The 20,708-nt window shown below is 37.8% G+C and overlaps 1 protein-coding gene across 4 annotated transcripts in view; it reads right to left on the bottom strand.

The window, feature by feature from the left end:
* The window catches only part of HPSE2 (heparanase 2 (inactive)), a 790,590-nt gene that overhangs the window by 321,102 nt on the left and 448,780 nt on the right, over positions 1 to 20,708 (bottom strand). The gene's annotated exons all lie outside the window — the stretch shown is intronic.

Genomic DNA, 20,708 nt, shown 5'->3' with positions numbered 1-20,708 from the left:
ATTATACTGTATATACACATATATTACATAATGCTATATATAATATAGTTATATACAATACTATAACATCTGTATAGTATAGTATATGTTAATACATAATATATATTAATATTTATTTTAATTATATTACTTATGTGTCTATAAATTATATCAATATCTGTATACACATATATAATAAATTCATATCTAAACATACATGTATTTTTGATGTATCAGTACTACATAGCTATATATTACTATATCATATGTAAATATGTACAAATTTAATATACTATATACTTATTTAATATATATTACTACATAAACATTTATATGTCTTGAGAGACATATGTTCTATATAAACATCTATATAGAAATATATATTAAATAAGTATATATTAAATTTATACATATTTGTATATGACATAGTAATATATAACTATATAGTAGTGATACATTAAAAATAACTATCTGTTTATATAAGTAAAATAAAATAAAGGGAAATATAAATTAAAAATTCAGGATACTGTGCCTCCTCTGTGTTATGATGGAAGAAACTGGGATTGGAGAGAAATACTCAGGCAGGTTTAAATTATGTCTATACTTTTTTATTTCTTTTAAAAAATTGGAAGCAAATAGTCTCCATGTAAAAATTTATCATTCTTAACAAAGTTACTTACTGGTGGGTGATGGGTGTTTATCACATAATTCCCTACACTTTTTTGGATAGTTTTATTTTTTCCTAATAAAAATACTACAAGGAAAAAAAGTTCAACACACTCACTTGTTCTAATGAAAAAGTTTGTCTCTGGAGAGAAGGGCTGGGATAGGTGGTGGTGGCAGGAAAGCAGGCAGGAGACTCTTGCTTTTCACCATGAGCGCCTCTTTACTATTTGATTTATTTTTGTCGGTTTATAATTCTCATAAAGCTATTTTTGTTTTAATAAAAATGAACTGATAGTAGAAAACAGTGAGGACAATTTCAGATTCTATAAATTATTTGATGACTTGATCATATGTGATATTGTAGTTTTCAAGTTTAGCATCAGTACCCAGCACAGAGTGGATACTAAGTACATATTTATTGTTTGTTTTATTTTATTTACTAAATATTATAGTCTACCATATATAAATATGATGTCTGTTTTCTAATCACTCGCCCCAAATTTATTCTGTTCCCTTGGACAAATCAGTTAACTCTACGGTACTTCAGATTCCTTATTTTACAAAAGTCAATAACAATACTTTTCTCAGTCAGGAACGGTGGCCCACGCCTGCAATCTCAGCACTTTGGGATGTTGAGGCGGGCGGATACTTGAGGTCAGAAGTTCAAGACCAGCCTGGCCAACATAGTGCAACCTCATCTCTGCAAAAAAATACAAAAATTAGCCAGGCATGGTGGCAAGCGCCTCTAATCCCAGCTACTCAGGCTGAAGCAGGAGAATTGCTTGAACCTGGGAAGCAGAGGTTGCAGTGAGGGGAGATTGCGCCACTGCACTCCAGCCTGCATGACAGAGCAAGACTCCATCTCAAATAATAGTAATAATCATAATAATAACTTGTCTATGTCCCAACATTATTTTAAGTTTCAAATAAGAAAATGGATATCAATATACTGCTCTTGAAAGGTATAAAGTATACGCAAATTGAAGAAATGTAGGAAACCACTAGAAGACTGGGAAGAATTCTCAAGAGATCATCACATAAACATCCACAGTCCATAGTTTTCCAGAACGTGTTAGTGACCATAAAAAACACCTTCTTTCCATATATGTGTCTTGAAAGTCTGAACATAGCTTGTTGTTTAGGTGGAGTGGAAGTGGGAGTTGCGGGGGGGTGACATTTTGTGTAGAAACATTATGGAAATGGGCATCTTTAGTCATAATTAAAGACATTTTCTTAGGAAGAAATTTCTTAAGATGGCATGATGACACACTAATCAGTTTTTGGCAAAGGTTCCACTGAGCTCATGACAAAGCAATAACAAGTACAACACTTCTTACTTGACTTAAAACCATTTTGGCTCTAGGACAGACCCAGCTGTCCCATGAGTGTGGGGTGTGGGTGCTAAATAATCCAGGGAAGAGCAATGACTATATAGAGATATGGGGCTTCTCTCCAAATATTGTGATTCTAATGTGAAACTATAAAGTGCTAGCTTCGGAAGGAAGGAGATGGTTAAGAAAAGAGGTCACCAAATATTTGCTGGCACTGAATTAGTCACTTGGGTACTGAGTGTAATCAAAGATGAGACATGGTCCTTGCTTTCAAGGAATTTATAGGCTGAGACATAGTAACTTGGACACAACCAGCAGATTATCAACATGAGATGGAATAATGAGTCAAAAACATATGCACTATTCATATCGATCACATACAAAAGCCATGTTTTTATATTACTAGTATATTATTTTTCTTTTGGATACAAAGATGCAATGTTATTGCTAAGTTTGAAGAGTCTATCTAAAAAGTGCAAAGTCTATCTAGAAAGACTTTGCCCAAACCACTGAAATAGTAATAGAGCACGCACTTGGTGGTTTATATCTCAAAGTGCCCAGAAACAGTCCCAGTGGCCTCTCATGGCTAGAAAGTTCTCCGCTTTTAATTTTGTTGTGTTCCAAAGACTTACTTGTGAGTCAGCTGTTGGAAACTTGCTATGTGTTTTCACATTGAAAGAAAGCCACGTGTGGGGGTCATTTCTTTAGACAGGCCAAAAAAAGGTTGTACAAATCCATTCTGAATAAGGAATTATAATACTAATGGAAAGGTGGAATCTGATCCCTAGGTGTAACTATCTGTGTGTATATATGTGTCTGTGTATGTGTGTGCATGTGTATGTGTGCACCATGAAAATGCACCACTCACATCTGCCACAGGGAGCATAACTGATTAATGGTTCTAGCTACTGCTACTGCTTTTCTACATATATCACGGCATTTGTGCCAAGGTCACATTTCCCGTGAGCTGCTTCTAGACAATGACTGAACACAGTGGTCAAGGATACTAAGACAGGTTTATTCCAGCAAATTAGAGGACTCTTTCTGCAGAAAATTTTGGCTTGAGGACTCACCATGAGCCTGGCTGAACCATTTTTGGAAGTGCTGTAGTCTAAGATGCCCTCCCCTCCCCTCCTCCCTTCCCCTCCCCCACAGACATTAGGCTGGTCTGAAGGCTTTCTTCACCTTCACCAGTTCCTCCCTGCTTCCAATCAATCTCCAGAACATCTAATCATATCTTAGTGTCTGCTTCTTGGTAGACTCGAACTACTGCAAGGAATAGTGAAAATGGTCCAAAAAAACAGGGAATATAATGGAGATTTGTGACTGACTCACCAACCAAAAGGGAAAAAGTGGGCCATCCTGAATGGGGTAGTTGGGCATGAACAGCCCCTGACAAAAGGTGATGGCTCATTTACTAAAGATTTCATTAGTGGTTATCTGATAATTTAGCCAGGTAGAGGGATGCAGCTGCAATAATTCTGGGATTTAAAAGACATGAGGAGAAAATATCTATCAAGACATCGGAGTTGCAGGCTAACGCAAAATTATATTGAGGCCCTGAAAAAAAAAAGAGAAACCGAGGGAGTTAACAAGTAACTAATGGCTAAGTGGGAGAGCCCGAGGACTTCTCTGGTCATTAATAAAAGGGCTGTTACATCCTGTGGTGGAAAAACAGACACAGCTAAGCAGAAAACTGAAGATCTGATGGAGTTATAGGGATTCAGAGACGTTTGAATACTCAATCAAACCTGGTCTGTTATGCTATCAGGGCTATATTGGAAAAACCCAGTACCCTGAAATATGAGATAGGCCCATTTAGATGGATTTCAGCTCCAAATATTGGAGCTGAAGAGCTCCCTGAACCCTCAGAGTTTAGTGACCACCCTTCTCTAATAAGAGGTAGCACCTGCCCTGTGTTGCAAAACCCGGCAGAAGCCTATCCCTGCAAGGCAAGAGTTGATCCCTTTGGGAGCCACTCCCACCTCCTCTCCTGGATACCAGGCTCATAACTAGGATTAAAGCCCAGGATAACCCAGGATTTAAAACCCAACTAAGAAAACAAATGAGACTATGTAGCCAGGAGTTATGGAAATTAGCTAAGATCTATCAACAGGAGCCAGAGATGTACTCCTAGGATTGGATTTTGAAAGAACTTGATCAGGGGGGCCAGGATGTACAACTGGATAACCAAGAATTCAGTGACTTCAGGCTACTCTCTTGAGATGGGGGATTTAACACCCTGGCAAGGATCCCAGTGGATGGGGCAAACTCCCTGCCAGGGTGACTTTTAGAAGTCTGAAAAAAGTAACAGCCATGTTGAGCAAAGTAGAAGTACCTGAACTGCCCTGGCAGATGATGGTAAAGACAGGTATGTATGTATAAAAGAGACTGAAAGAAGTGGTTGGAATGGATATATTGATAAGGCCAGAAGATTCATCAGAGGATATTCCAGGGGAGAACCCAAAGGACATCATTCGCTAAGGCCATTAGGAATGTGCTAGTGAGAGGCACACAGCATCACTAAGAAGTTCAGCGATCTTATCTGCAGGTCAGTTTTGGACTTGGCAATAACCATAAGGATGGTGGTTGGAGATGCAAAGCAATAGAGCCTTAGGTGTCAGTGCTTAACTTCCAGAAGCCAAAAAGTTGCAATTACCATAATGACTAGCAAGGTCAGAGGGGCAGCCAAGGGTGATTGATTGGCAGAGAGTTACAGAAGTGGTTAACAGAGCATGACATCCCCAGGGCAAATATAATAGACAGGCAGACTACATGAGTGTTAGTAAACATCTGTAATCACAAAAAAGACAAAAATGGATGAGTGGGAAACTGAGGATGGTTGCCCCAATCAAGAGTCCTGATCCTTTGCTAGTTAGTTCCTGGTCCTGTGCCAATTTGCAGATCCAGAACCCTTTGACTGAAGACATGGCCAGGACCTTAGGAGGGACGCTGTAGCATTATATATTATACTTCTCCTTCCCCAAAGGGACCTATGGTCATTTACTCAGGTGACTGTAAACTAAGGAAAAGGAGAAAACAAATAATTTTGGGGAATATTTAATACGGGGTCTGAGCAGACAGTGACACCTGGAAACCCAAAGGATCATCATGTCCTCTATATTCCAGAGGAATTTATGGAGGCCAGGCAATAAGTGGAATCCTAGAATTGTGCTTAATGCAAATTAGATGCCTATTACTTATTGACTGATTTGATTCACTACAAGAATGGTTATGAAAAATAAGGAGAAAGGTTTTATTCCTTGGACATGACTACAAAAAATAATCTTCCATGTTCAAATTCTACAAGCAAAAACATAAATGTTGACATGAGAGTTATTGCTAGGAGGTTGAAATTCTAAACAAGAATTTATTAGACACTAAAGGTTTCTAGGAGAAGGCAAGAATTGCAAGGTCAGTTCTTCCATTAGGCTGAAATAAGCTCATGAGGCCAGCAAAGAATTATGATTGATTAGGAAGGACCTATTTCCTCTTCTTTTGGAGGCCTTTAACTTCTACTTCACTCACCCTCCATTTAAAAGCTTTCTTCCTATGGTGATCTGTTTCAAGATCCTAGCCAGAGGCATTGGAGCCTCCATCTAGCAGTCAAGGGCATTCTGAGTATCAGAAGTATTTAATTCAGGAGGGACATATGCAAGAATCTATTCCTTTACAGTTTAACTACTTTTCTACATAACATTATATCCTTATATTCTCCTATAATTTTTTAAATGAGACTAGCTCTAGGATCCTGTGGGTTCATTTCTGTAATTAATACACCATCAATACGGAATCAAAGGTTCAGTTATCAGATTGTCTGTCTTTCTCTAAGCCAGTCCAGAAGGGTGGATAGGACTTACTATTGCATAGTCTTCAATCATAACTACCCAATTAATTAAACTGGTCTAGATACTTTTAGAATATATAGCAATGATCTCCCTTATAATTTGTAATTCCCTGCTATAAAATCCAATCTATATATGGAAATTTTAAGTTGGGTCATCCTCATAAGACTCCAAAAACTCCTCTGGAAAGGGACATTTTGGCAATATGTATCAAAAGCTTTAAAAGTGCATATATGCTTTGACTAAAAATCTCCACTTCTAAAATTTTTTTTCTGAGGAAATAATCAGAATGGGATTCACAAGTGCATAAGAATGTTCATCTCAGCTTTATTTTATGGCAAACAGAGATAATGACTAAAAAGAAGAGTGAATAAATCTATAGGATGAAATTCAATCAATAAAGGTACTATAGAAAAATATATCTCTTGAGGCCAGGGACAGTGGCTCATGCCTTTGGGAGGCTGAGGTGAAAGGATTGCTTGAGCTCAGGAGTTTGAGATCAGCCTGGGCAACATAGTGAGACCTTATCTCTACAAAAAATTTTAAAAATTAGCCAGGCATTGTGGTACATGCCTGTAGTTCCAGCTACTGGGGGGCTGAGGTGGGAGGATCACTTGAGCCTAAGGAGGTCAAGGGTGTAGTGAGCCATGACTGTGTCACTGCACTCCAGTCTGGGTGACAGAGCGACATCCTGCAGCAAAAAAAAAAAGAAAAAGAAAAAGAAAAAAAAAAAATATTTGATAAAAATCAACAGTAGAAAATTTGGATCACCTTTTGGATATATATATATATACACACACACATATATATACACATATATACTTAAAACATATTTTCATATGTCTGTAAATACACATATACATCCCTATCTATACATACTCAGTGAAAGCAGAGAGACAGTAAGGACTAGCAAGAAAAAGAGCAAAATAATTGAATATTAGTGCTCTGATCATCTTTTACAGTTCCCCTTAGCAAGGCTAATATATTCAAGAGAAAAATTCCTATCTGCTCCATATATCAAGCAGAAAACAGAAGCTAGACATCCACAGCTATTAAAACCACAACCACCACCAAAACAAACAAAAAAAGTAGCATTCTGTTTAAATGACTGTTTCAGCTCTCTCTCTCTTGCTTCTTGGGACTTGACTATACTGTTAGTGTTACCCAAGTGGGAGAAACCTAAGTCAGCTGCACAATCAGATCAGAACTCTGGTAGAGGCTCTCAGGGGGTCCCTATTCATCCCAGTCCCCTTTCCCGCTAATTGTATCCTCCATTCCTTCAGTCTTTGTGGATCTGGCGGGTGAGGCATGGGGCTGGTCAGGAAAAAGCAGTGGGGCAGATGCTGCAGTTTTAAGTGAAATCAGGTGTTGCCTTCCCTGAAGTAAGATCTGGAAAATGTCAACCTTAAGTAACAGGTACTGGCAGCTGAACACATAGTCTTCCCCATTGGGCTCAGCGTTTCCTTTCCCTGCAAGAAGTACCTAGGCTTTTCCCTTTCCTCTTGCATTTCCCCATCTCCTTCATTCCAAGACTCTTTAAGAGTCCACTGAATAAAAATTTCCATTTTGGAGATATTCATCTGACATGATTCTAAGCATGTTGGAAATGGAAAAGTGGCAATAGAATCCACAAGTGTCAAATAAAACACACTTTAGTGTTGTTGGTGAGCTAGGCTTCAACCTGTGGAGGAAATACAAAAGATTTCTTGGAGGAATGGGGAGAAACAATTGAGTCCTGGCTCTTTTCTCCATATGCTGAGAGATACAGGAAGAAACACAGCACACAGATTTGATAAAGCCAAAGTATTAAATGGAGTTGAGAGAACATCCCTTAGATGTCCTTTCTTTTTCTTCTGCTAGGCCAGTCTGGAACTATTCCATTGCAGAATTGCAATCCAGATTGCAGAAACACACATATGCACATGCACAGCTGATGTATGATCATCTTTATTGTGTCTGGTTGATTTGCATATTGTGCCTCAGCACATTCTGGGATTGAACCAAGTAACAATGGAGGAGGTCTGGAACCCCATCTTAACTAGGGCACATCTCCTTTGGGAGAAACCAGTCTCACATTCATCGAAGGGTACCAGGATGAAACACAGATGACTATGGGTATGTGGTGACTGCCAGTTATTCTCTAGTCTAATTGGGGCAAATGCAATCTGTGATGAAGCCCAACAATTATAAGTTTAGTTGAGGTCTAAAGAGCAAATCAGTGGGACAACCTTAGAACTTAAAATTCTGTAAAACTATGCAACAACTATAGGAAAAGAGCACTGTACTAGGAACTACTTCTAAATCGTCACAAAGAATGCTTTATCACCTATCTCTCTTCACCTAATACTCTGTCTAGGCAAACTCATCTATCCCTTACGGCTATACCCCCTACCTATATACTAATATTGTAGTCCCAAATTTAAATCTCCAGTCCAGGTTCTTCTGAACCCCAGGCCAGTGGTATCAATCATTTCTATCTGAACAACTCCCAGGCATTTCAACTGGTGCATGTGAAACAATAAATTAATCAGCTACCCCAATAAATCTGTTTCTTTTTTATATTCCCTGAATTGATGAATAACATAGTCATATTTCAGTAACCCAGAAATTGTCCTAGGTTCCTCTCTATTATCTAATCATAATCAAAACAGGTCATCAACTTAATCTTTTAAACCCTTCCTAGATTTGTCCCTCCTGAGTCCCCACAACCATTACTCTAACTCAGGCCACTACATCATTCACTCAAATAGTTGCCACAGCTTTCCCATTTAGCACCCTTCAATCCCACAGAATCTGCATATTTCTTCCTGCGGAGCTTTCTAAACAGCATATCTGGCCAGGCATGGTGGCCCACGCCTGTAATCCCAACACTTTGGGAGGCTGAGGCAGGTGGATCATTAGAGGTCAGGAATTTGAGACCAGCCAGACCAACATGGTGAAACCCCATCTCTACTAAAAATACAAAAAAAAATTCAACTGGGTGTGGTGGCACATGCCTGTAATCCCAGCTACTAGGGAGGCTGAGGCAGGAGAATCGCTTGAACCCAGGAGGCAGAGGTTGCAGTGAGCCGAGATCACGCCATTGCACTCCAGGCTAGGCAACAAAAGTGAAACTCCGTCTCAGAAAATAATAATAATAAACAGCATATCTATACATCATCTATGTAGTATTCTTGCCAAACATATTTAAACAGAATCTAACAATAAGGAAGCAATCAGATAAATCCAGATTTAGGTGCATTTTATAAGAAAAGTTGCTTGCACTCTCAAAAAAATGTCAATGTCACACAAGTCAAAATATAATTGGGGAAACTATTCTAGATTTTAAAAGACTAAAGAGACAAGAAAACTAAACGTAAGTGTGATCCTTGTTTGGATCCAGTATTGGTGGGGAATAGCCAGCATACACATTATTGGATAATTAGAAAAAATTGGTATATGAACTGTGTATTAGATGATTATTGAATCAATGAATACTGGGTTTCTTGGGTGTAGCAACAGTATTGTGATTATTCAGAAGAATGTTCTTGTTATAGGAGATGCATGCTAAGGGCTAAAATGTCATGATGTTTGCAACTTACTCTCAAACAATTCAGCAAATATTACATAGACAGGTAATAGAGAGAAAGCAAATTTGGTAAAATGTAAACAATGGATTAATTTAGTCTTTCAACTTTCTTTTATGTTTAAAAGTTTTCAAAATAAAAAGTTAAGAAGAGAAAATAATAAGAAAGAAAAGACCTTAGCCAGTCACCACTGCTAAACTTTTCTCCCAGAAGACAACTTTCATGTTACAAAAAACAACTTGAAGTTCTTGGAGATTAAGAAACAAATGGTAGGGAAGTCAGTAAGGTTGAATTACCAAAGCCATTTACTCTCATCCCTATCACCTTGGGCAGGCTTAATTAGAGAGTAAACACAATAACACAATTGACCCAAAACTTAAAAGCTATATACAGAAGTAGCTGGGTAGTTCAACAGACAAACTGAATTCAAACCAGTCATTTTTTTTTGACGTACACAAGAATATAAAAACAATTACATGCAAACTCTTATTGAATCTTCATAGTAACCAAATGAGATACTTAACTTCATTTTAGAAATGAGAAAACTAAGGGAAAACCAAACTGAATTTTATACTAGAATTTTTATAACTGTCAAACCAATAATGTGCATTATTATATAATACTAGAGGTTTTCCAAGAGTAAACATGTTAACCTTTTAAAAACAGGATGGTTGAGTCTTGGTTTCTCTTCTATTAGCATTATTAATTTGTTGTTTTTCCTCTGTAATTTTCTTTTGCCTTATAACAAAACAATTTTTTAAAAAACTATCTGTTAAGCCCTGCTAAAAATTCTTATTCCATTTAGACGAGCAACCCAGAGGTTGTTTATGGAGGAGTCCCTGCCTCCTTGTCCTTCTTCTCTTGTCACATCATGCTCTTTTATGCCCTAGGCTACAGCCATCTTTAACTACTTGTACTTACTTGCAGCAGAGGTTCTATCAGGCCACAGGATTTCTTGATGGTAGTTTAAATCAAGGGAAACATGATATGGACCTTCATGGCACAGGTATGCCTAATGCAAACATATTAGACACAGCAACATGCAAGAACAACTCTATATGTAGAGGCAGTCAGGACACCATAATTCTGTTTGCTATGATTTCTTCTGGTTTGGCCTTGAGGTTTCTCTTGATAGTGGCCATAATCCAGGATACCCACTTTCAGGGAGAGCCCTGAATGGGAGGTAAGTTAGGGTCAGGTATGTCAGTCATGTGGGACACAGAGGTGGGTGCATAACAAAACACATGAAATAACAGAAGAATTTTATTCAAGATCCACAGGAGAAGCACATGCCCATGAGGACCAACAAGAAATCTGGAGATGGCAGGATGCTCAGTCAGAGAGAGAGAGAAAGACCTGTTGGCCAAAGCCTTTATTGGGATTCAGGGTATTACCCAACTAGGTTTCCCTTAGGAAGCTCTAATTGGTGGGTTTAGAGCAAGAAGGCATGAGTTCTGGGGGGGGGGGGGGGCACACTGTGACTGAGATGTGGTCTCTGTGGCATATCTACACAGTCAGTGCAGGATGTGTGGGTCAATGGGGCAAGTCAAGTAAGTTGTATCTAGCTGTGCCATAGGGAAGTAGTCAGGAGGTGGTTATACCCGGATCAATCACATTGAGAAACTGGGAGGAGGTGTAAATGGAAACTGTCAAGGATGACTGAGCCCTGCTTCTGGTATAAGAAAGTAAAATTTATATTCAAAATGGATGCCGAGGCAACGCACACTTACAAGAATTCACTACATTGCTTCCATATTGGCTGCTTAGGCAAATCCCTCATCCTCAATGAGCCTCAGTTTGTTCATCTATAAAGGAGATGATTAAATCAGAAGATCTCTAATGTTCATTTGCTCTGTGCTCTCAATGTCCATGAATCTATGAACTTGCTATGAATAAATTACAAAGGAGATTAAATTTTAGCAAATAAGAGATTTTCTTCTCTTAGGAGAAATTATCTTAAAGAAGTTGTGAAAGTCAAATAAAGGATAAAGTTCCAAATCACAGTCAGGTTTAATGGACTTCACTGATGATATAAAAGAAATCCAAAACATGCCATATTTGAGATTTATATCAAATTGCAAATGAATATCTAAATAACATGTTGAAAAGACGTTAAGAGAGAGATTAATTTTAAACTGCAGTGTGAAATTCAGCTCCTCTTTTGGTTCCTGGGCAGAAGACAGGCTCAGAGTCTGTAAGTCTATGTAAATGTAGCACAGGAAGGAGAAAAATTAGTTTCTTAGTGTCTCATTTTCCGTCACCTGTTAGATTCAGAGATAAATTATTTAAAGCTCTGGGGAAGACTAGTGCCCAATATAACTAATAAAAGAATACCTTGAAATAATTCAATCTCTCACTCTCTTTTCTTTCAAAAGACTCAAAGCTCTTTCCATGCACTGAAATGGACACTTGGGTGGGGTGGAATCAAGTGTCGTAAAGCTAGAGAAAGAATCCCTCCCACATTATTCAACCCACTCAATGTAAGCAGTGGAAGAACAAATGAGGAAAGGTACCACTTTCCACAATTCCACCTCTTTATTCAGGGGACAGCTCAGGCAAGTAGTGATACCAGGAAAAGCAGATGTATTGACACATACCATGGGTTCTCCTCTATCCACATAAGCCCTAACAGAGAGTTATCTTGAGAATTCAAATATTAATATGTATTGTTGTTCATAAATTTTTATTTTAAAATGTTCTTAGATCTTCAGAAGCAAAACTAATAAGGCTATTTTAAGAGGACTCTAGCATTCATTCATTAATTTATTCAACATTTATTGAATATTTAGTCATAGCATGAACTGAGTGAGGTAAAAGGAATATAAAATGATTAAGACAGTCCTGAATTTCTAAAAGCTCACAAACTAGAAACCAGTCCTAATACTGCCAGTGTTTTTGAGAGTAATTATATTCAAGTCCAAACCATTAGAAGTAACTTGGAAGGTTTTTACCAAGAGGCTTACATCAAAGGGTAGGGAATTGCCTGATTTCTAAGAGACTTGCTAGAGAGCCACATATTAGTTACAAGCATGGGGGTCTCCCATAATATATATTTTTTCTCCTTCAAGCTCAGATTTATCTGAGAAAATTTTTAAAAATTCCATGAACTTAAAATTGTTTTCTCTATGACAATAAAAGGGAGGAAGGAAGAGAGAGGGAAAGGGGAAGAAATGATATATGTAAGAAGGCAGAATTAGAAAGGAGGTTCTGAGACCTGTTTACAAAGTGCTCAGAAAGCAGGTGATGTCTTCTTTCTGTTAAATTATGGGCAGAAAGTTTAAGAGCTGAGGGAAGCTTGCAAAGTGCTGATATAAAAATGAAACCATAATCAAACACGAAAGACACAAGATCTCCAATTCTTATAGAAAATTTAGTTTATAGTGTTGGCAATGATTAATAAATAGCTAAATTTTTATTAGTAAGGTATTTCATTTGTACTTAAATGTTTATATTTTCTCCAAACTTGCTCTTTGTTATAACTTTTAAGTCATGTATAAATAATAGTATGGGAAAATCACAGATGCATACTTAGAATTGAGTTTGTTATATCAATAAAACATTTTTTTAGGGACAATTAAAAATCAGTAGCAGTTTTGCTTAAGAACTTTCATTCCAACTACGGCAGGGAAGATGGCTGGGGTGCTAGAAAGTGGAGACTGAGAAAGAAAGAGAATCTAGGAGATTATTGCAATACCATAGCCACAAAATAGGCTTTTGATTGCTTGGCTAGGGAAGATGAAAAAAATGCAAGATGTCTGCAAGTTTTCAATAGGAAAGAAGTTGTGAATAATAATATATTTGAAATAAATAGATCTTAAAACAGAGCAAAACTTCTGGGAAAATTTCTCAGGACTTGACTCAAATGTCACTTTTTCAGTGAAGTCTTGTGTGGCCGGAAACAAAAATGGAGTGATCAGTGCACCATTTCCTCTTCCTGGGCAGAGAGAAGAACATTTCCTGGATTCCCTTGCAGTTAGAGTGGGAACATATCACTTAGTTTTGGCAAATGGGATATATGTATGAGTGATGTGCCACTTCCAGGCCAAGATACTTACTGAATACTGATCTACCTTTATCTCTCTCTGCCCCTAGAAACAATGTCTCTGTGGCAACATCACAATATGTAGGAAGCCTGGAATCATCAGTCACTAGATGACATGATGAGCCACCTATATCAGTCTTACTATGAACAAAAGCTAAACTTTTGTTGGGCTAAACCACTAACATCTAGATTTAGTGCTACAGCATGGCATAGCTTATTTTGATTAATACATCTTACTTGGCTACCATATCCAAAATTTCCACAAGCCTCCGCCCCTATAAAACAAAAACACCCATATACCCACTTCTTATCTTTCTCACTTGTTTTTTTTTTTTTTCTCTTTAGCACCGTCACTCTATAACTTACAGTAAATTTTACCTATTCATCTTGTTTATTATCTCTCTTCCCCAGTAGAATGTAAGCTCCATGAGGACAGAAATTTGTGTCTGTTTGGTTTGTTATAGACCCAGTGATACAGGGCTTGGAACATGGCAGGCATTCAATAGATACTTATTGGATGAATGAATATAAATGGTAACTTTAGCTGTGTGTAAAAAATGGTCAGACCTTAAGTGGAGAAGTATTATGGGCAACTGTGAATGCAAGTATGAGAGCTCCAGAGACATGATTGGGATACATGGACATAGTTGGAGCGGTCATCGTTGAAATCATAAGAATGAGTTCCTTGAGAGGATGAATGGGGTTCTTCAACAGCAAAGCCTGAGTAAGAGTCTGGGTGTTTATTAAGGATCAACAACTTTGAAAGGAAGCAGACTGGTTAGAGAAAGAAGTTAAACTGCAATGCAGGCTGGAAATACCTCAGCCAAGGTGGTAGAAAACTGTAAAGTAAATGCTGCCTGTCAGAGTTGTCCTGAAATAGACCCAAATGGTTGGACCTTTATAGCCCCATCTCATTCAGTCACTGATGTGGATTGTCTTAGTAGAGCTGACCTTGGATGAAGCTACTCTCTGCAGATGAGGCAGATCCTAAAGGAGCTGACAGCTGGAAGCTCTCTACTGACCTCATTCCCTATAGCTGGATGGCAAGTACTTTTTTGAAGGGAAATATGAGCAGTACATCTCCACATCTACCACAAATGGGGAAAAGAAGGCTAATGGCTAGAGTTGCCAGATTTAGTAAGTATAAATATAAGACACCCAGTCAAATTTAAATTTCAGGTAAATAGCAAAATAAGTTATTAATATAAATATTCCCACATAATAGTTGAATCACAATTATGCTAACAAATTATTTGCTGTTTATTTAAAATTCAAATTTAACTGAGTGTCTGGTGTTTATTTGTCAGCTCTACTAAAGGCTGAGTCAGGATAGAGACACAGTAGTCAGGAGAGAAGTAAGTGGAATCGTCAAGAAGAGATGAAAGAAAGTCAGAGAATGATCCAAGAACCAAGATGAAGTAATAGCATTGAGATACAAAGAAGGAGGTGGCTTTCAAAATAATGAGGTGACTGACAGAATTTTCTATTTTTTAAAGACTGAATAATATTCCATTGTGTATATGTGCCACATTTTATTTATTCATCCCTTGATAGACAAATAAGTTGATTCCATACTTTGGCTATTGTAAATAATGCTGCAAGGAATATAGGAATGCAGATATCTCTTCAATATGCCAATTTCAATTCCTTTGGATAAAAACTCAGAAGGTGGAACTGGAGGGCATTATGCTAAGTGAAATAAGCCAGACACAAAGAAACAAATCTGTATGATCTCACTTATATGTGGAATCTAAAAAAGTCGATCTCATAGAAACAAATTAGAAAGGAGGTTACCAGAGGCTGGGAGGGAGAAGGAAGGATGAGGAAAGGGGATATGTTGATCAAAGGGTACAAAGTCTCAGAGTGCAGGATTAAGCTTTTGTGATCCATTGTACTGCATGGTGACCACAATTGATAATAGTGTATATTTCAAAATCACTAAAAGAATAGATTAATGTTCTCACCACAAAAAAAATCATAAGTTGGTGAGGTAATGGATATGTTAGTCAGCTTGACTGAATATTTCTACAATGTATACATAGATCAAAATATCACATTGTACTTGAGTGTGGTCAGTATGTACGTATATTTATCATACATAATTATAATTTGTCAATAAAAATAAAGTTATATAATATTGAATTTTGAAAAATGAAAAAGATGTGTAAAAGACGATGACTGAGGATTACTGCAGTGATTAAAATATTAGAGATAAGAAAAGGCTTTAAAAAAGAGTGGCCTTCAGTGTCAAATGATACAGAGACAGGCAAAACAGCCAAAATATTTGCAGGGGTGATGAGGTATGTCAAAGCAGATGTGATTTTGCCACAAGATGGCACTCATAGTTCCTTCTTTTTCTGAGTTTCTATCAATAAATATTCTGCAAATTTTTTATTGTTATAGAACAAACAGACTATCTTATGTTTCACAACTTATAGCATCGTGTTTCGTGTTATATCATTTTCCCACAACTTATCATTGTTTTTCCTTTTAGAACATCAAGATATAATGAATGCTGGAATTGACTGAGGGGGAGGCAGACTGGCATTAGAACTTGGAGGAGGGAGCAAATGCAATGCTATTGTAGATACAAAGTACAAAGCCTTAACAAATGGCTGTTAGATTTAACAATCAGATGATGACTGATGAGTTTCAAGAAAATGAAGAATAGTGATGGAAGTGGTAGCCAGACTGCCTGATGTTGAGGAATGAGAATGCACTGAGAAAGTAGAAGCAGTGAATACAGACTATACGTTTAGCACATCTGCTATAAAAGAAAAAAAAGGAAAAATAGGTGGACTTTTTCCTTATAAGGAATTATTTTCCAAATAAGGGTTTGTTTACCTTATATGTAAGTTTCAAATATTTGACCAAAATACCTCTTAAATGGCAATTGCCTCATATAAAAATATCTCTATACAACAAATGCAGTTGTGTTGCAGAGACACTTCTACTTAACTGAACAACTCCTTTAGTCCCTCTATATTATAGCACTTATTTCTTTTCAAAATAATTTCATACCTTTTTATCATATTATATTGTTTATTGAGTGAATGTTTGAATCAAGGTCTACAGAGAACACAAGATTTGCCTAACATTCCACAGCTAGAGAGAAACAGAGCCATGAGTCAAAGTTTTCTGATGTATAATTGCATACTCCTTTTATTGAATTCCTTTTTCTATTACTTGATTTCTAATTCAAGTTTTCCACTTATTATCAATGTTATTTTTTCAACATGTATAAAGTGACAATGGCTATATGAAATTACCCTGTTCTGAATATTTTCCATGCTGACTCAGATATGTAACAGTTAAAAGTTACCTGTCTCCAGAACAGCATGGGACAATATGCGCATTATTATCTCTGCTTTGTGTAAAACTGAGTATAATATTGAGCTGAACCAAAAATAATTTATAAACCACCACACTGCTGCACAGGTAAAATCCTATGCTTATTGTTTCAGGTGGATAGGTACTTCTCCTAGAATACAAACAGTCTCACCACACAATCAAAAGGTTTTCTTTTTTCAGCCAATAAATCTAATCTGTACACACTCATTTTTCTTTTACTTTGATCATCAAGGTGAAAATCAGTTTCTGTATTTGTATAAATCTGAGTAAAATCTAATCCCTTTGAACATAAGAAAGAGTGAAAGGAAGACAACTTTAGCTTTGTTCTTCCCATTACATTTCCTCACCCCAAATATATAGAAAAGGGTGGAGGGGCTTCTATAGCTAGTTCACCGATTACTCCACAGAAGTCAAACAAAAGAAAACTTCAAACTTGCTTTGTGGCTAGGCCTCCATGGGGAACAGCCTTCTTACTGAATTGGAAAGAATAAAGGATATTTTTGAACTTACAGTGCCTGAAAACATCATGTCTGCAAAGTGTGGTTGGCATTTTTGTGCATTTAAGAGTCTAATGAAGCCCAGCTCCATACAAATTCCTATAAAAAAAAAACACGAAGAATGGAAAATGGTTCCTGCCACCCAGGGGTCAGAGTGGTGGTTGTTTCTCCAACCAATTGTACAGAGGAGACATGTCATTTATAGATAGTTCCAAAGTCTTGCATTAGCAAGAACACCATGAAGACTGGCTCTTACCCAAAGAATTTACTCAGAGAGACATTTAATATGGGGTAAATACAGCCTCAAAGAGAACAGCTTTGAAGGATGTCTTTGAAAAGGTTAAAAGAAGATGAAATGAGGAATGTTGTTACTTAGGGCCTTTATTAAACAAATGCTTGCCTTAGCTCATCTCCAGCATGTCTCAAATGTGGCAAAGTAATAATGACATACCCACTTCACAGACAAAAAACAAATTGGAATGTGAAATTTTTCATCAGTATAGGCCCTCAGGCCAATGGGTTGTTCTAAAAGTAGGTGAATGGCCTCTTTCCATCAGTCTGGAGACTGCTCCTATCTCAGGGACATATCTATTGCTCCGTTAAACAGTCAAGGACTGTTTGTATTTCAGATGTTCTCCCTCAACTGTCATACAAGTTAAGTTTGAAAACTCTGTTCTCCCTAAGCCTTATACATGTCCTATCCCTTCAGGTTCTTGGCTTTAGGTAGAAATAACCAGTTACTGCTACCATTACAACAGACAGCACTTTAGGTGTTAACTTTTTTGGGGTCATAGGTACTTTTTTAAATGATAAAATTAACTGGCTATTGAATTAAATGATTTTTTGGTTATCCATAATATCACTTCCAACAACTGATTTCTTTTCTGCTGCTATTCATCTCTAGTTCTTTGTACATATAAATGTATCCATCCATTCAATGGATATTACTGAGCACCTGCTATGTGCCAGGTATTGTTCTAGACAAAGGGATTATGGAAGTCATCAAAACAGACAAGGTCTAGCTATACGGACCTACATTCCAGATAGGTAGGAACAGAAGAGTGTGGGATGAAGGAAGTAACAGGCAATAGGTAAACAATATACATTAAGATAGTGATAAGTCACATGAAGACAAGAAAACAGGTTAATGTAATCAATAACTGTATGGAGAACTACTTTTGTCTGAATAATAAAAAACTGCTGCTGTGAGATGAGGTGTTAAAGTGTCACCTTTGAGTTAGGGCCCAATGATGACAAGAAGCCAGCAGGTACAGGTCTGGGAGGAGAATGCCGTAAGCAGAGAAAATAGCAAGTACGAAGGTTTGAAAATAGAACAAACTTGGAATGTTTGAGGAGCAAAAAGAAAGCCAAGGTTGTTGAATACTAATAAAAGGAAGTGGCAGGTAGGACATGAGTTCTGAGAAATCCAAGAGGCAAGTTGGAGCTGCTAGATCACGAAGGAGTTATACATGAAGGATCTCAAAAACTGTAAAGTTTTTTTTTAACTCCTAAATATTTTAGTGTATTTTCCCTAAGAACAAGGACAGTTTTGAAAGTACAGTTACCAAAATGAGGAAATTTTCATTGTTATAACCATAGTACAGTTATTGAAATCAGAAAATAACATGAATGTATTTTATCTAATTTACAAACCTTTCTTAAACTTTGCTAATGGTCCCCAAAATGTCCTTTATAGAAATGTTATTGAGAGCCCAGCATCATACATTGTATTAATTTTTTTTTTTTTTGAGACAGAGTCTCACTCTGTCACTGAGGCTATAGTGCAGTGGTGCAATCTGAGCTCACTGCAACCTCTGCCTCCGAGGTTCAAGAGATTCTCATGCCTCAGCCTCCTGAGTAGCTGGGATTACAGGTGTGTACCACCATGCCCAGCTATTTTTTTTTTTTTTTTTTTTTTTTGTATTTTTAGTAGAGATGGAGTTTCACTACGTTAGTTAGGCTGGTCTTGAACTCCTGGCCTTAAGTGATCCACCTGCCTTGGCCTCCCAAAGTGCTGGGATTACAGGCATGAGCGACTGCACCCAGCTGCATTGCATTTAATTTTCATGCCTCTTTAGTTCTTAATATTTTCTTGTCTTTCATGAACTTGAAATTTTTTAAAAGAGCTTGCCATTTATTTTGTAGTATGTCCTTCGATTTAGATTTGTTTGATGTTTCCTTGCGATTAGACTCAAGTGACACAGGTTATAAAAATGTTATCCTTTTCAACATAGCATATCAGGAGAGGTACAGAGTTTCACTTTGTTCCATTACTAATATGCTGGGAAGGTGGGATTTAAAAATTGTATGCTTTGCTAGGAGGAGATCAATGTACGTTTATGCTTTAAAAAATTGCAAAAATGTAATGTTAATTGTAAAACCAGAAATATAATTAGGCAAATGCCTGTGAATTAAACGCAAATGCAAGAAGGCTTTCTTTCCTTGTTCAAAACTGTAACTATAGCCAAGGGACGGGAGGAGAGGGGAGGGAGGAAGGAGAGAGAGAGAAGGAAGGAAGGAAGGAAGGAAGGAAGGAAGGAAGGAAGGAAGGAAGGAAGGAAGGAAGGAAGGAAGGAAGGAAGGAAGGAAGGAAGGAAGGAAGGAGATGGAAGAATAGAAGCCTACAGCATGTGTCTCCCTGCACCACCCCCCACCCCAAGAATATCAAATATTAACAACTGTTTGCACACAGAAAATCACTGTCACAAGAACCAAAAATCAGGAGAAAACAGTACCTGGTTTTAACTTCATATAACTGAAAAGAGGCATTACAGAGGGTAGGAGAGACAGTCTTGAGTCACCAACACCACCCCTCCCGCATCCCCTGGCAGCAGCCTTGCAGCACGGAAAGTCTGTGCACTTGGGGGAGAGAGAGCACAGCAGCTGGAGGACTTTACATTGAATTCAGTGCTGCCTTGTCACAGAGAGCAAAGCTGTGTTGGGCTCAGCCAGTACCTGTGCGTGGAGGGAGCATTTGGACCAGACTAGCCAGAGGGGAATCACCTATCCTAGCAGTCAAAGCTTGAGTTTCTTAGAAAGTCTCACCGCCACAGGTCAAAGTGCTCTGGGGTCCCAGGTAAACCTGAAAGCAGTCTAGGCCACAGGGACTGCAATTCCTAGGCAAATCCTAGAGCTAGGCTAGGCTCAGAGCTAGTAGACTCAGGTGACATGTTACCTAGGAAGATACCAGTCAGGGTGGCTAAGGGAGTGCTTGCGCCGCCCCTCCCCCAGCCCTAATCAGTGCAGCTAGAAGCAATGAAAGTGACTCCTTCCTTCTACATATACAGAGGAGAGCTAAGAGTAAAGAGGACTTTATCTTGGATACCAGCTCAATCACAGTAGGAGAGAGCACGGGACAGAATGTTGTGGACCTCATTCTAGGCCCTAGCTCACTGACAACATTTCTAGACACACCCTAATCCAAAAGGGAA

The sequence above is a fragment of the Rhinopithecus roxellana genome, chromosome 11 (genome assembly GCF_007565055.1).
Source record: "Rhinopithecus roxellana isolate Shanxi Qingling chromosome 11, ASM756505v1, whole genome shotgun sequence".
In the NCBI taxonomy this organism is placed as follows: domain Eukaryota; kingdom Metazoa; phylum Chordata; class Mammalia; order Primates; family Cercopithecidae; genus Rhinopithecus; species Rhinopithecus roxellana.
This window is presented reverse-complemented; position numbering and strand designations above follow the sequence as displayed.